Source organism: Rousettus aegyptiacus, unplaced genomic scaffold, assembly GCF_014176215.1.
Source record: "Rousettus aegyptiacus isolate mRouAeg1 unplaced genomic scaffold, mRouAeg1.p scaffold_m13_p_8, whole genome shotgun sequence".
Taxonomy (NCBI): domain Eukaryota; kingdom Metazoa; phylum Chordata; class Mammalia; order Chiroptera; family Pteropodidae; genus Rousettus; species Rousettus aegyptiacus.
Genome location: NW_023416311.1, coordinates 61,184,775 through 61,201,446, shown reverse-complemented (window position 1 = coordinate 61,201,446; position 16,672 = coordinate 61,184,775). Strand labels below are relative to the sequence as shown.

At 32.7% G+C, this 16,672-nt stretch overlaps 1 protein-coding gene and 1 pseudogene across 2 annotated transcripts in view; both read left to right on the top strand.

Moving 5' to 3' along the window:
• The window catches only part of RASA1 (RAS p21 protein activator 1), a 92,024-nt gene that overhangs the window by 14,698 nt on the left and 60,654 nt on the right, over nt 1-16,672 (top strand). The gene's annotated exons all lie outside the window — the stretch shown is intronic.
• Nucleotides 13,062-13,180, top strand: LOC118607529 (annotated as a pseudogene).

Sequence of the window (16,672 nt, the reverse complement as noted above, 5' to 3'; positions counted from 1 at the left end):
GTATTTTGTATTTCATCAGTACTATACTTTGTTGTACTATTTTATGTCTCTCCATTACTATTTCCGTTGTCTGGGGTGCCCTGCTTCCTACTTGATTAATGTGACAAATTCTCATTCATTCTTCTGAACACAGCTGAGACATTACTAAAGGTGGTGTACAATGACTAAAATAATTGTTTCTTCTCAAACAGTGATAACAGCCTTATTTAACTTTAAAAGAAGTGTTTTCTCGGAGAATTAAACCATGGTATCTCAAATTAACATGTGATGAATCATAGATACTTTCTGGTTAGAAAGACCTAACAGTAAGGTGGTTGGTATTTTGATGTATTTAAATAATGGGATTGTAGCAAATGACATGATTACAGTAGAGTCATAGAAAATGAAGCTTTATTAAGGGTACGCTTGTCAGTGATTATCTAAGTTCAAGGGAGTGGGTTTTTTTTTTTTTTAACGCCAAGGATGATACCTGTTTCTGATGCAATTTTTTAAAATTACATATATGTTTTCATTAAATATACAAATTATCTGCATCCTTTTGTTCAAATATCTTGCTCAATAAACAACTCCTCCACAAGTTTTTATGTTGAAAAATCTGCCAAAAAGTTGTAAGAGTAGTGTACCGACGAATCATATATCCTTTTCTTTATATTTTGCCTCATTTGTTTTTCCCTTTGTATTTATACATACACATATATGTTACTTATACTGAACTGTTTGTGGGTTGCAGAGATCATGTCCCTTCCCTCTTAAATACTTCATCATATATTTCCTAAGAATAATGACAGTAACTTACATAACCAAATATAATGAATTGAACATTAACATAATATTCATATTCAGATATGAATATCTCAATTGTTCCTGTAATGTCCTTTATATCTGTTTATTTTAATGAATTGCATTTAATTGTTATATCTCTTCGGTCTCCTCTAATCGAGAACAGTTCCTCCAGCTTTTCTTCTTTTATGATACTGATATTTTTGAAGAGTCCAGGAAAGTTGTTTTGCAGAATATGTCTCAATTTGTGTTTATTTGATTGTTTCCTCATAATTGGATTCAAGTTAACCATTCTTGACAGAAATATCCCATAAATCATCAGTTCCTGGTACTTTACATCCAAGGGTGCATGATGTCAGTTGTCCTATTGATGATGTAAGTTTGAACTTGGTTTAGATGGATTCCACCTGATTTAGCCATTAAAAAAAGATAATTAATAAATAATGTATACTCAGTGGCATTAGTATTCATTATTACTCTTCTGTAATGATACTGTAAAACAGTAGTCTTTTTAGTTTTTTTTTTTAATCATTTCTTTGAAATTTATTTGTTGGCATTCTTCATTACACAACCTTATGATTACAGTTTGGCATCCTACTTAACAGGGTTACAGGGAAGTGTAAGATGGGAAGATATATAGGCAGGCATTTATTTTTTGTTATTAATAGAAAAGTTGTTTCTATATTAGTCGATTGTAATAGTGGGTGGCCTGAGTCTAGTCAACTCTTGAAACTAGACTAACTTGAAACTGAGTTGCAGACCCTGGAAAAGTTACCTGGGCTATTACTACTTTATGAAATCTCTTTAACAGCCAGCAGATTAATTCTGCATAACACCTTACCTTCTTGTTTCAGGTCTTTTTACAGTGATGTCTTCAAATAATAAAGGCTAGATGGGTACTTAGAAAAGGGGTTGGATTCAGTGGTTAAAGGTAATGGATAATGAACAGGAACGCTGTTTGAGTAAAATGGTGAGTGCTTGTACATAGGCCTAAAAGGAGTGGTAGTGTTTTTTTCCAAACTTATTTTTTTTTTAATTAATAAACTTTAGTTTTAGAACTATTTTAAGACAAAATTGAACAGAAAGTTCAAAAAATTCTCAAATATCTGCTGTCCCCACACATGCACAACTTCCTCCACTGTGAACACCCTGTAGCACAGTGATACATTTGTTAAAATTGATGGACCTACATTGACATCATTATCATCCAAAGTCATGGTTTACACTATGATCTGCTCTTTGTGCTGTACATTTTATGGATTTTGACAAATGTAAAATGACATGTGTCCACCACTGCAGTATACTTTTACTACCCTAACAGCTGCCTCTATGTTGCCACCTGTTTATCCCCCCCTCTCCTCAACTCTTCGCAATCTTTTTCCTGCCTCCATAGTTTTGCCTTTTCCAAAATGTCCTATAGTTGGAATCATACAGTATGAAATCTTTCAGTTTGGGTTTTTACACTTGGTAATATGTATTTATGGTTCCTATATGTCTTTCACTGCTTGCTCGTTCATTTTTTTTTTTTTTTTTAGTGCTGAATATTCAGTTGTCTGGATATACCTCCGTTTATCCATTCATCCACTAAAGGACAATTTCATTGCTTCCGTATTTTGGCAATTATGAGTAAAGCTGCTATAAATATGTATGAAGGTTTTGTATAGATAAAAGTTTTGACTCATTTGGGAAAATACTTAGGTGTACAATTGCTGTATTACATGGCAAGAATATACTTAGTTTTTAAGAAACCCCAAACTCTTCCATGGTGGCTGTACCATTTTGCATTTCCACCAGCATTGAATGAAAGTTCCTACTGCTCCACATCCTTGCCAGTGTCAGTGGTTTGGATTTTGGTTATTCTTAATAAGTGTCAGTGCTTTGGTAAGTGTGTTTTTTTGCAAATATTTTCTCTTCTGTGGCTAGTCTTCTCAGTCCCTTGACATTGTCTATCATGAAGCAGAAATTTTGAATTTTAATGAAGTCTAGTTTACTTTTTTTTTTAATGAATAATATGTTGTATCTAAAAGTGTCACTGTACCCAAGGTCACCTTTTCTTCTATGTTATTTTCGAGGACTTTAATAGTTTTGCGTTTTACACTTAGGTCTGTGTTCTATTTCGAGTTAATTTTTGTGAGAGATATGAGGTCTGTGTCCAGATTCATTTTTTTTGTATGTGTAAGTCCATTTGTTTCAACACTAATTATTGAAAAGACTTTTTGCTCTAATTCTCTTTTCTCTTTTCTCCAAGATGAGTTAACTATGTTTATGTCAACTCTATCACTGGAGTTTCTGTTCTGTTCCATTTACTTATTTGTCCGTTCTTTCACCAATACCACTCTCTCTTTATTACTGTGGCTTTATGGTAAATCTTGAAGTCAGGTAATGTCAGTTTTCCAACTTTGTTCTTCCATTTGATTTGGCCGTTCTGGGTCTTACTTCTCCAATAAACTTTAGAATTACAGTTGACCCTTAAATAACACATGTTTGAAATGTACAGGTGCACTTCATGTGAATTTTTTTCAATAAATATTGTAAATGTATTTTATGATTTTCTTAACATTTTTTCCTTTAACTTTATTGTAAGAATATGCATGTGGTACAATACGAAATATGTTTTAATTAAATGTTTATGTTACTGGTAAGGTTTCCATTTAACAGTAGGCTATTAGTAGTTAGATTCTGGGGAGTCAAAAGTTATACATGGTTTTCTGTCTGCATGGGGGATTGGCGCCCTGATCCCGTGTTGTTAAAGGGGCAACTGTGGTTTGTTAATACACACAAAATGACTTACTGGGATTTTGACAGGGATTCTTTCAGAATGTTATCAAGTTGGGAAGAATTGACCTCTGAACATTGTCTCTCCATTTATTTACTTCTCTTTGAGTTTGTTCATCAGAGTTTTGTAATTTTCCTGATATAGGTCTTATACATATTTTGTTAGATTTATACCTGAGTGTTTCATTTTTGGGGGAGGAATGCTAATATAAATGGTAATGTGTTTTAAATTTCAAATTTTATTTGTTTATAGGTAGTATATAGAAAAGCTATTGGCTTTTGTACATTAACCTTGTATCATGCAATCCTGTTATAATCTGTTACGTGTTTGAGAAATTTTTTTGTCGATTCTTTAGGATTTTCTACATAGACAATCATGTTATCTATGTACAATGACAGTTTTATCTCTTCCTTCCTGGTTGTATACCTTTTATTTTCTTTCCTTGGTGAAAGAAGACATCCTTGCCTTGTTCCTAGTCTTAGTGGGAAAACTGAGTTTCTCACCCTTAAGTGTGATGTCAGTTGCAGTTTTATGAAAAGTCCTTTAAAGTTGTAATATCTTTATCAAGTTAAGGAAGTTTCCTGTGTTCCCATGTTTTCTAGAGGCTTTGTCTTATCATTAATGAATCTTGGCTTTTGTCAGATGTTTTCTCTGCATCTATTTATGTGATCATGTGATTTATTTTTAGCTTGTTGATGTGATGGATTACATTAATTGATTTTCAAATGTTGAACTATCCTTGATACCTGGAATAAATCTCACTTGGTAATGGTGTATAATTATTTTTATATATTGTTGGATTTGATTTGTTAATATTTTGTTGAGGATTTTTACATCTGTGTTCATGAGAGATATTGGTTGGTATGTAGTTTTCGTGTAATTTCTTTGTCTGGTTTTGGTATTAGGATAATGGTGGTCTTGTAGAATCAGGAAGTATTCCTTCTACTTCTGTCCTCTGGAAGAGATTGTAGAGAATTGTTATAATTTCTTACTCAAATGTTTGATATAATTCATCAGTGAACCCATTTGGTCCTGGTGCTTTCTGTTTCAGAAGGTGGTTAATTATTGATTAAATTTCTGTAATAGATAAAGGTCTATTCAGATTCTATTTGTTCTTTTGTGAGTTTTGGCAAATTGTGTGTCTTTTTTAAAGGAATTGATCCCTTTCATCTAGGTTTACTAACTTATGGGCAGAGTTGTTCATAGTATTCCTTTATTAGATTTTGATGTTCCCTCTTTAATTTCAGATATTAATAATTTGTCTCTCTCTTTTTTTTTTAACCTGACTAGAGGCTTATCAATTTTATTGCTCTTTTCAAAGAACCAGCTTTTGGTTTCATTGACTTTTCTCTTTATTTCCCTTTTTCAATTTTAAAGAAAACTGAGTTTTGATCTAAATTTGTTTCTTCTGTTTACTTTGGGCTTAATTTGCTCTCTCTCTTGCTTTCTAAGGTGGAAGCTTAAGATTATTGATCATAGATCTCTTCTAATTTATGCATTGAGTACTATAAATTTCTAAGGACTGTTTTTGCTGCATCTCACAGATTTTGATGTCGTATATTTTCAGTTACAGGAACTGGTATTTTATGACTTTTTTGACAGAGATAATTTGGGTCCAATGTTCTTGGAAATCCAGAATGCACATATCGTACAGGACTTCTACGAATCTTTATTGTATTAAACTTTTTTGTTAACTCTGCTTTTAAATTTAATTACATGCTCAGTGAACATCTTTGCAGAACATGTTTTAAGAAACATAGTAGTAGCAAGTAGCTGGGTTTCTGTCCACTTGGTGCTTAACAGGGGAAGTAGTATAGAGGAAGAACCCATAGTTTAGACTTTGGAAAACCTGAATTTCTGTTTTTAATGTTTTTGGTGAATCACTATATTGGAACATTTATTTAATTTCCTCATGATTCAGTTTTCCTTTTTTGAAATATGGTAACTTTTCCCCTTTTCTAATTCACACCGATGTTGACATTTTATGATTATCAAAAAAACCATTTGTAAAGCACTTACATGTAATGATGTATATGATTCTTATAGAGGAAGGTTGAACATATATGATGCCTACCTTCTGGAGGCAGGTGACGTTGGTGTGAATTGTCACAGAAATCAGAAACCTGTATAAATATTGAAACAACAAAAGAATCAAGTACATAAGTGGATGGCTTGTTAACATTATATAGAGGCAGCTATGCTAAGAACTTACGTTTTCATGTAATCTTTTTGTTTGTATGTACTGTGTGGTAAGGACAGTAAAGCAAGAATAAATATACATTTACAGGGATAAGAGGAAGTTTGCTTAAGTAGGAAGCTTATCCTATTTATCAATGACAAATATGATAAAAATATGATAGAAAATTTTTGTAGTAAGTCATATGCAGTGTTTTTGAGCAAACATCTATACTTGTAACTGCTTTGTTCTACAGAAATTAAAATGCTGAGTTTTAGAGTAATTCCTAATAATTGGGAATCGAAGAGCTCTTCAGATGAAGAGAGACTAAAGTATTGATTTTTTATGCGAAAAGCTTAAAAATGATGGATATGATTAAAATTTACATAATTACTTAGTGAATAGAGAAAGTGAAAAATAGTGAAAAATCCCAAGAGATATAAAAATACACATGCCGTAGAGGCAGAAGCATGTATTCTCATCATATCTCTGACCTCAGTGGTCATGAGTTATTAGTCATAGGAAGTCAAAACAGGTGAGACAGGGCCACTCATTGATTCAGCTGCTAGTACTGACCATAGAGTCTTAAGCTGTTAAACAGAACATAACATAAATTTGCAAAAGTTACCACAGTCTTGACCCGTGGAGACATTTGACTGTATACTATTATGAGGTGTCTAATGTGGATATAACTTTGACTGCCTAATACTGTTTGTGTGTGCATGCTCCCCTTTAATGTTAAAATTAAAGTTTTACTATAAAGAATATTTCTTTATTTCAGATTACTTTTTTCTTAAATGTTTTTTTTTTATTCACTTATAACATACATTAAGGATAACATCATAATTTTATCTCAGTAAATTTTAGGTAATACCTATGCATGAGTACATAAATATTATATTCCCAGATATTGTGTATGTATAATAATATGCATTAATATATGTTAATATTTTATGTACACTATTTTACTAATAATAGCTATGCAATCCACATTTAAATCAAGGAACAGAATATTACCAGCATCCTAGACATCTTTTTGTGCCAGCTCTCAGTTTAATTCCCATACCCCCTTTCCCAAAGATAAACACAATCCTAACTTCTTGTATCATAGTTTATATGGGGATTTTTGAATTTTATATAAATTGAATCATATAGTATACTTTTGTGTTACTTCACAAACTTTGTTTATGAGATTTATCCATGTCATTTCATGTAGCAATATTTCACTCATATCATTGCTTATGTTATGTTGTGACAGTACCACAGTTTATTATCCTGATATTTAGATCGTGTCCTGTTTTGTCTGTTACAAATAGTACTACTATGAATTTTCTTGTAAATTTTTGATTAACATGTTATGCAGTTATGTTGGTTTGTATCTGGGAGTAGAATCGTAGGCTCATAGGATGTTTTTATAAACTTGGTGGATACTGTTAAAGGATACTGTCAAACCCTTGTACCAATTTACATTCTCAATAGCAATGTATGAGAATTCCAGTTATTCCACATTCTTGGAACAGTTGCAATTGTTTATTCTATTCATTGTAGCTATTTTGGTGGGTGGGTGATGAAATAACCCTTGTGGTTTCAAATTGTATTTTCCTGATGTGATGAATAATGAAGGTGTGTGTGTTTTTATATCTATTGACTTATTTGGATAACCTGTTACATAACTTGGCAGTTCAAATCTTTTGCAATTTTTTTGTTTACTTTTCTTTTTACTTACAGATTTCTAGTTCTTTATCCTGGCTGTAAGTTCTTTGTTGGATGCATATCTTACAGATATCAAATTTGTATCTTGCCTTTTTACTCCTTTACTGTTATCTTCAATGAACAGACATTCTTAATTTTACTATACTATTGTTTCCTTTTATGATTGGTGCTTTTATTTTAGTCATGTTGAAGAAATCCTTGCCTACCCTAAGTGCATGAATATATTTGCCTATATTTTTCCTAGAAGTTTTATTGTATTTGCAACTTATAGATGTAGCATATGTATGGAATTGATTTTTGTGTATGGAGCCAGGGAGGGGGTAAAGGTTCTTTTTTTTCTTTTTCTTTTTTTCCTTTTTCTAATATGGATATCTGTTTGACACAAAAGTGATAAGTAAAAGACCCTCTTTCTCAGGTCTATCATTGTCATTAATTAGTGACAGTTTCTGTATGAGTCTGTTATTCTCATCTCAGTTTCATTCTGTTAGTTTGTCTATCTTTGCAGTAAGTCTTGATAAGTGATAGTGTAACTAATTGTTATTCTGTAGGACCTGTAGGAGCTCTCCTTTTTTGTTACTGAAATTGACAATTTATTACTTTTTTCTTCTTTTGATTAATGTTGCTAGAATCATCAATCTTTCTAAAAACCACCTTTTGATTTTTTTCTGAAGTTTTATGTTATATGTTTGCTTTTGAATTCATTAATTTTGTTCTTTTCTATTTTCTTTTTGCTTGTTTCAGGTTTAACTTTGTTCTTTCACTAATTTCATGAAGTAAATAAATAGTTGTCATTCTCCTTTTTCTTGATAAAATCATTTAAGGCTACAGCTTTTTCTCTAAGTATAATTTCAGATGCATTTCACAACTTTTTATATGTCTTATCTTCATTAACATTAAGTACTTTTTATTTTCCATTGTGATTTCTTTGATTCAAGAGTTCAGGAGTTTGTTGTTTAATTTCAAATAGTTTATACTGATTTTTTTCTCCTTTTATTAACTAGTATGAGAAGCATGAGTTTTCCAGCCTACTATAGTTTATATATATTTTGATGTTAAGTTACTGGGTATATGCACTGTTAGTTTAGCTTAAATTCCTGATGAATCAGTTTCTTTATTATTATGAAATGTCCCTTATTATCTTTAATAATACTTCTTGTCTTAAAATCTAACTTGTCATCATTTTTCTTTTGGTTAGTGCTAGCATGGTATAACTTTTTCCATCCTTTCACTTTTAACCTATTTTATTTAAGTTGTATCTCTTATAAGTGTGTTCTATTTTTTTTAACCATTCTGACAATCTTGATCTTTTAGTGGTTGCCCTAGAGATTACAACACATTTCATTGACTTATTGCAGTTTACCGAAAATATTTACTTTTACCACTTCCCTAACAATGCTAGGAACTTAGAACACTTGAATTCTTCTTATACACCTCTGCTTTTTATATTATTATCCTGAAGTTTTCATTTTACATATGCTTTAATACTGATTAGGTGTTTTATACATTGGTTTTTATTAAGATATATTTACTCTTTTTGCAGCATTTCCATGCTTTTCTGTAACCTTTTTTCCCTATAGAACTTCGTAGAATTTCTGTTACTATACATCTACTAGTATAAATGTACTTTCTGTTTATCTGAAAACATGCTTGTTTTTGTTTTTGAAAGATGTTTTGTGGCAAAAATTTCTAGGTTTGCAGTTATTTTCTTTCAGAAACATGAAGATAATTCATTCTCTCAGGCTTCCAATATTTCTGTTGCAATGTCAGCAAAGATTTTTATTGTTTATTTCTTCGAAGATAGTGTTTTTCTGACTGCTTTTCAAATTTAGTCTTGTCTTTGGTTTTCAGCATTTTTGGTGTGATATACCTATGTGGCTTTCTTTCTTTTTTTTTACCCCCTTTCCCTTGCTTGGTGTATACTGAGCTTCTTGAAACCTTGGGCTGATAGCTTTCTTTCTGATTGGAAAATTCTTGGCCATTTACTCTTCAACTTTTGCTTTCCTTTCATTCTTTCATCTCCTTTTGAGACTGTGTGTGTGCGTGTGTGCGTGTGTGTCTATAAACCACTTTTTAAAAATTATATCTCATTCATCTTTTATGCTCCTTTATATTTTTCTATCCCATTTTCTTTTTGTGATTCAGTTAAGGATATTTTCTGTGAAAGTTGCCCATTTATTAGCTTTTTAAAAACTATACCTACTGTTAATCTCATATATTTAGTTCTTAGTTTTATGTATTTCATTACGTTTTAGTCCCAATTTTATGGTTAAATTTCTTCTTTTATCTATTTCTATAATATCTTGAATCATTATAATCTCTGGTAGAATCCATTGATATTACTCTCTCCAACAATCAACTTTTGATTTTTTTCTTAAGTTTTGATCTTTTTGCTTGCTTGTTTTCTTTCATTGGGTCCTGCCTCTTGGCATGATGTTAATTTTTAAATAAATGCCAGACATTGTGTTTGACAATTTATAGAAAATCTGAATGATAATTTGCTAAAGAGGATGGCTCACTCTTTCCTCTGCTTAGCAGACAGAATTCAGTCAAACCATTTTAATCACAAAATTTCCAGTTACTCCATTTTGCTATGCAGAGTCTTTGTTGAACATCTTATCCCTGTAGCTTTAGAATCCAATAAATGTCTGTAGAGGAGAACTGTTCAGTTCTCTGTCTCTCCTTTATGATTGGAATCCTGGCCCTTCAAGTCTCTAATATGTGCTTCATCAGCTTTGTGAGACCACCAAGAGCTCTGCTGTATTCTTTTCCTCCTAAGAGGACTCAGGCAGGAGACTTGGGTCTTTGCAGGAATTCTCAGACTCTTATTTGTGAACATATTGGTAAATACTTTTAAGGGAAAAAGGGCAAAGTGGCTGCTAAACAGCCATCAACTTTTTCTGAAATTTTGGGTCTCAAGTTCTGATTGCTTTAGCAACTCTTGGATGACTTCACATAGACAAATTTCCTAGTATTTTATTTGCCTTTTCTAATTATTCCTGGTTGGGAGTTATTCTGCTATAAGTAGTGTTAAAAGTATTTATTAAATGAATACCTCTTGTGAAAAAAACAAAAAATGAACAACACAGATAAGAGTCACCTCTCCTTCCTACCTTCTTAATCTCACTGTTGATAGTAGTGACCATTGTTGTTATATATGTATATTTTTGTTAACAAATATATGTGATTGTTATGAGTGGTAAAATTTTTGTTTTCCAGTAGGTAATATATGTTTGCACAGAGGGGGAAAATGCAATACATATAAAGAGGTATAAAAAGTCATTCTTTAGTTTAAAAAAATCCCCTTCTATCACTGGCTCTCATTTCTCCAAGTTATGCTTTCTAAGGTCAACTGTTTAACACTTTTTTATATATTTATTTAACAAGATAAATTTTTCAGAGCCTATTTTATATCAAACACTGTACTAGGTGCTTAGGGTGAATGAATAAACAGATGAGGATACTTGCTTCTTTGGAGGTTACATTTTGCTAGAAGGAGAAAGACAATAAACATAATAAATTGTACTAAATGCTAGAGGTAATAAGTGCTATGACACAAAAAGAAGAAAAAATATGATAAAGGAGTATTGGTATTGCTACAGGTAGTGTGCAGTTTTATATGGAGTGGTCAGGATAGGACTCACTGAGTAGATTTTTGTGCAGATTTTGTATTTCAGGTACTTTCAAGTCTTTACATTTGTGCGCTCGTGTATGTTTGAACTACCTCATTCGTTTAAGTAGTTACATAGTTTTCTGTTGTGTGTACAGTAGTTCCTCCTTATCAGGAAGGATACTCTTTCAAGACCCCTGGATATCCGAAACCCTGGATGCCCTGAACCATGTTATGTACTATGTTTTTTTTTTTAAAGCGTACTATACCTGTAATAAAGTTTAACTTATAAATTAGGCACAGTAAGAGATTAACAACAACTAGTAATAATAAAATGGAACAATTATAACAACATATTACAATAAAAGTTATGTGAATATGATCTCTCTCAAAATATCTCATTGTATGTATTTACCTTTTCACTTAAAGGAAACACTTTAAACACTTAAAAGGAAACTCTTCATCATATCTGAATTGTCAGCATGACTACTCTTATGCGTTGGGACCATTAATAAGTAAAATAAGGGTCACCTGAACACACACGCTGTGATACCCCAACAGTCAATCTGATAACTGAGATGTCTACTAAGTAACTTTAACAGGTGGCTAAACATACACAGCGTGGATATGTTGGACAAAGGGATGAGTCACGTCCCAGGTGGACTTGATCTGTGAGTAAGACATTCCTAAATAATTGCTGAAATTATGTTAAAAGTAGGAAACATAGCAAACCATCAGGTAAAAACTAAGGCATTTTTAAAGAATTTCAAAGAATTTTGTAAGCCTATGACTTAATTAAAGGAAAATTAGTAATTAGAGAACAAATTCATCATCAAAATATTAGTAAGCAGAAGAAAGATGCAAAGCTAGGAAATTTAAAAAATCTGAAACATCAGTAAAGTAAAATAATGTTTGAATTAATAAATTATTTGGAAATAGGATAGATCCCTTTATAACAGATTTAGTCTTATACAAAAGCAATGAAAACCAAAAATTTATAAGTAATGTAGGCTGAGTGGGCTTAGCATGAAGAATAGAGAGGAAAATTAAAATTTTGGTTATAATATTGGTGACAGCATTGTCTTCCATATGAAAGCTGACAGTCTTAGCTGGGGCTTTCAAGAAACATGTTTGAATAGCTTCCCTGGGATTGGTAGATTCTTCTAGTCCACTTTTACTAGGTTATTCTTTCTGAACCCTAGGTTTCTTTGAGGCCCTTTCAGGTCTGTAATGTCAGAACGGTTTTCATGAAACTAAGCCATTATTTGCTATTTTTACTTTGTTGACATTTGTATTGGTGCAAAGCACTAGGAAGTAAAATTTCTGGTACTTTAGTATAAATAAATGCAGTGGCACCAAACTGTACTGGTAGTCATTGTATTCATTACTGCCATACACTTGTAGAGCAAAAGAAAAAGCCAGTTTCAATTAAGAATGTCTTTGATAGAGCAGTAAAAATTATAATTTTATTAAGTTGCAATCCTCGAGTGTATATATGTCTTTTTAATATTCTGTGTGGTAAAGTGGAAAATACACATGTCGCATTCCCAAATACATTATCTTGAGGAAAAGCAGTTGTGTGAGTGAGTTGAGAATTGAATTAGCCGCTTCTTTTATGACACACCACTTTTACTATAACGAATGATTGCCAGGTAAACTATGGTTAGTCAGACTTGAGCATTTATCAGATGTTTAATTATTTGGATGAAACGTTACATTCAATGAGCTTAGTGTACCTTTATAAGCTACACACATTTACAGACTGAATACAGTTTAACAAATAATTTTGTTGCGTATTGTTTTTAAAAGAGCAAAATCATGTATGAAGAATTCTTTCTGTGCTCCAAGAAGTTCTAATAACAATGAAGTGGCATACTTATATTTAAATTCCTATTATATTTAAAAGAACAATTCTAATATTACAAGGTATAATTTTAAAAATAATACAGAATCTTCGTGGCTAAGAAAAAAATGTCAATTGATAAATAGCTCAAAAAATTTCAGGTCTGATCTACAACCATGCTACCCTGAACAAGCCCAATCCCGTCTGATCTCGGAAGCTAAGCAGGGTTGGCCTGGTTAGTACTTGGATGGGAGACCACCTAGGGAAGACCAGGTGCTGTAGGCGTAAAAAATAAGGGATTGTAAGGTAAGGTCCTTGCAATCTGTGAGGTCAACCAAGGGTCGCCTCGCCTAAAAAAAAAAAAAAAGAAAAAATTTCAAGTCTGTATTTCAATATATTATTTACCTGAAGTGCTACCAGTTCATAAACTGTATATAGTTATTTTTCACGTGTCCAACTATAATAGCTAGAGTTAACAATGGACATGACATTTCACTAAAACAAAAACAAATACAAAACAAAATAAAATTTTTTTCTTTTATTCTGAATTGTAGAAAAAAAACAGTGGTTACCTAGAAAGGACATAAAATATACACATGTGGTGCTCTTTATTTTTTGCCTTTACTCACCAAAGCCAGGGTCAGCCCACGTTCTTGAAGACAGTGTCACTTTTTCTTCAAGGTTATACCTACTATCTGAAAAGAATCATAACACTCATGTTAGTGCCTGCTAGGAACTTTTCTGATAATATTGATGGTTTTTGTCAGAAATCCCTAAAAACCCCCCCTCAGATTCAGTGACTTTTCAGAATGACTAACAGAACTGATCAAAGCTTTTACACTCGCAGTATAAGTCTATTATATTATAGTAAAGGATACAAATTAAAATCACAAAGGAAGAAAGTACATAGAGCAGGGTGCTGGAGAGACTAGATGCAGGCTTCTAGTTGTCCTCTCCCAGTGGAGTCATACAGACAGTGCTTAATTCTCCCTGCATCAATGTGTGACAGCATGTATGAAGTATTGCCAACCAGGAAAGCTCATCTGAGCCGTAGTGTCCAGAATTTTTGTTGGGAGTTGGTCATGTAGACCTGGAGCCCCCGTGTGGCTGACCATAGTTACTTCATGAGTTTGATTCCAGAAGTCAAACTGATAATATGCGGCCTCCTACTGCAAATCCCATTGTTACTATAATGATCTCGCATGGCCCATGGTTTTTAGTAAACAGAGGTATTCTTATTGGGCTGGATATTCCAAAGTCTTAACAATTATCTCCCAGGAGGTGGGTAAAGGCCAGATGTGTAGCGTTTGGATGACCCAAGTGTGCTTTACTGCATAAAGAATGTGATATTTTGATATTGCTAACACTTAACAAGATTTTCATACCTCATTGAACTCCGTACTGCCAAATGTCTATTGCATGATGCTATAAAATATGCATGAATTAATAATAGACCAGTGGATTTTAATGGAGCAGAGTATGAAATGTTTATAAGTATGGTCAGATTCTATATGTCATCTGACTTTTAAGTAACTACATTAAGTATCAGTCTTGATATACTATGAACCAAAAAAATATACAGCAAGTGATTGAATACAGAAATAGATATGAGAATCTAGCTGTCTTCTATTAAGTTACCTTGTAAAGATTTGTATAAAATTATAAAATAAGGCTAGTCTTTCACTAAATGTTTTTTTTTTGAAAATAGTTCTTTACATAATGTTCTTTAATTAACAATAATTTTGTGTTAATTAAAAGTTAATAAGCATATTTTAAATGTCTCAATTTTAAGTTCTAAATACCATTAATCCTGACCGATAGAACTTACCTAAACAAATTTCTTTGGGGTCCAGTAATTTTTAAATATGTGAAAGGATCTAAAGACCAGAGAGCTCATCTAGGGGCAATCAAAGAATGAGACAAACAGCTAAACTAAGGGAACAGCAGGCTTGTAACTGAGATCTCAGATGACTGGAACCAGGAATTTGAATGCTATCATCAGTTTCCATTTTCATCTCTTTATCTGTTTTGTCCTCTCAGCCTCATTCTTATTATGAGTGGCTCTTCTTAATGGTAGAAAACCTAATAAATAAAAACCTATTCCTTGACTTTACATCCTATGGCTTTTGCCATTAGAGACTGACTCTCAGTTCTAATGTGAAAAAACACTTGGAAAGAAATTTTTACCCATGGTTTCTTCAAAGAAATGAAATCTTTCTCAGAAACCATGTTGTTGGAATTTGGGGAGAAAGAGTTCACAGAGGGGGTATGAGTCTGTGTCCCCTGAATGTTGTGGGTGCTGAACAGCCATCTCCTCAATCAGCTTCCTTGAGTATCATCAGCAAATGAGTTTAGAGTAGGGGAGGTTTGGGTATGAGAGGTTTGGGTGAGGGAACTAATAGTTCCACTTGATTGTTTTGAAGAAAATTGATGCGGTCATAAAGCACTATATATGCTACATCGTTTTTAGATTTAAAACATCACATTGGGAAAGAGTGGTCTTTAGATGATTCCTTTGAGGAGGTGGAATTTTGGCTCTACAGAGGTGTTCCCTGGAGGGCAAAGTAATTAAAGGATCTCTAGAATGGGGATGGGAGGACAATGCAGGTTGAGAAAATAGCTTGAATAGGAAGGAGCATGCCTTGCATTCTTGCAGTTTGGCTAGATAGTGGAGTCCAGTAAGGGATTATGACTTTAGAATTTCTGTGTAGGCAGGAATTTTTGATGAATTTGTTTTTCTCAACCTTCCACCTGTCAGTGTTTACCGTGTTCAAAGTATTGTGCCAAGTGCTAGACTAGAGAATTGTGAATATAGCTTGAATGTCCCCAGTATTCCAGTATTCTTTAGTACCTTTCAATTTAATGTAGAAAACATGTGAAAATGACTGACTGTATTACAGATAAGATAGAACCTCAAAAAAAGTATAAGAAATAAAGCTGGGAACATGGTAAGAGAAAATGAATTATGACCAGAGGATCAAGCTGGCACTTGATAGACATTGAAGATAACATGGCAATAAGGGCATTTCAGATGAGAATAATAGGATGATCAAAAACATACAGGCTTGAAAGTACCTGCTTGATATATTTTGGAAGTGACAAATAGTCTTGTAGAGAATGGCAAAGTCCTAAAAATTACTGAATGCCGTGCCGGTAGTTTGGATTTTATTTTTGTAAGCAATGGGGTCATTTTAGTTTTTGAGTTGTGATTCGGGTTTATCTGTATCTGAAAGTATTACAGATATATAAAGAAATGGAAGAGCAGTAAATCTAGAACTGTTGCAAGAATTGCTATACATGATGAGGGAGGGTATTGACAGTGGGAAATGAAAAGATCAAATAGCTAAAAGGGCATTGAGAATTTGGAATTTTATGGCTTTCTTACTGATTTTATATGAAAGAAGCAAGAAAGAGGAATAAGTCAAAGATACTGGAGAGAGGTTTCCACTAGATTGAACCATAAGTAACTGCTTTTTGGACCTTGAAAAACTATATGGTTCTACCTAATAGCCTGGATGCGTGGATTGATGACATGAGTTGAGAGAAAGAAGAGGTTAGGAGAAGGGAATGGAAAGAATGATGATGAGGAGATTTTTTTTTTTTCGATGTATTGGGTTTTAGTTGTCTATTGAGATATCCAGATTGAAAGGCCCAGCAGCTGTTGGAAATGAAGGTCTGTTCTTAAAATCAACTGGAGAGATAGGAACGATTTACATTGGTAAATACTCTATATTTTGACACCAGATGAGTGTGATGGATATTTGACCTAGATTACAT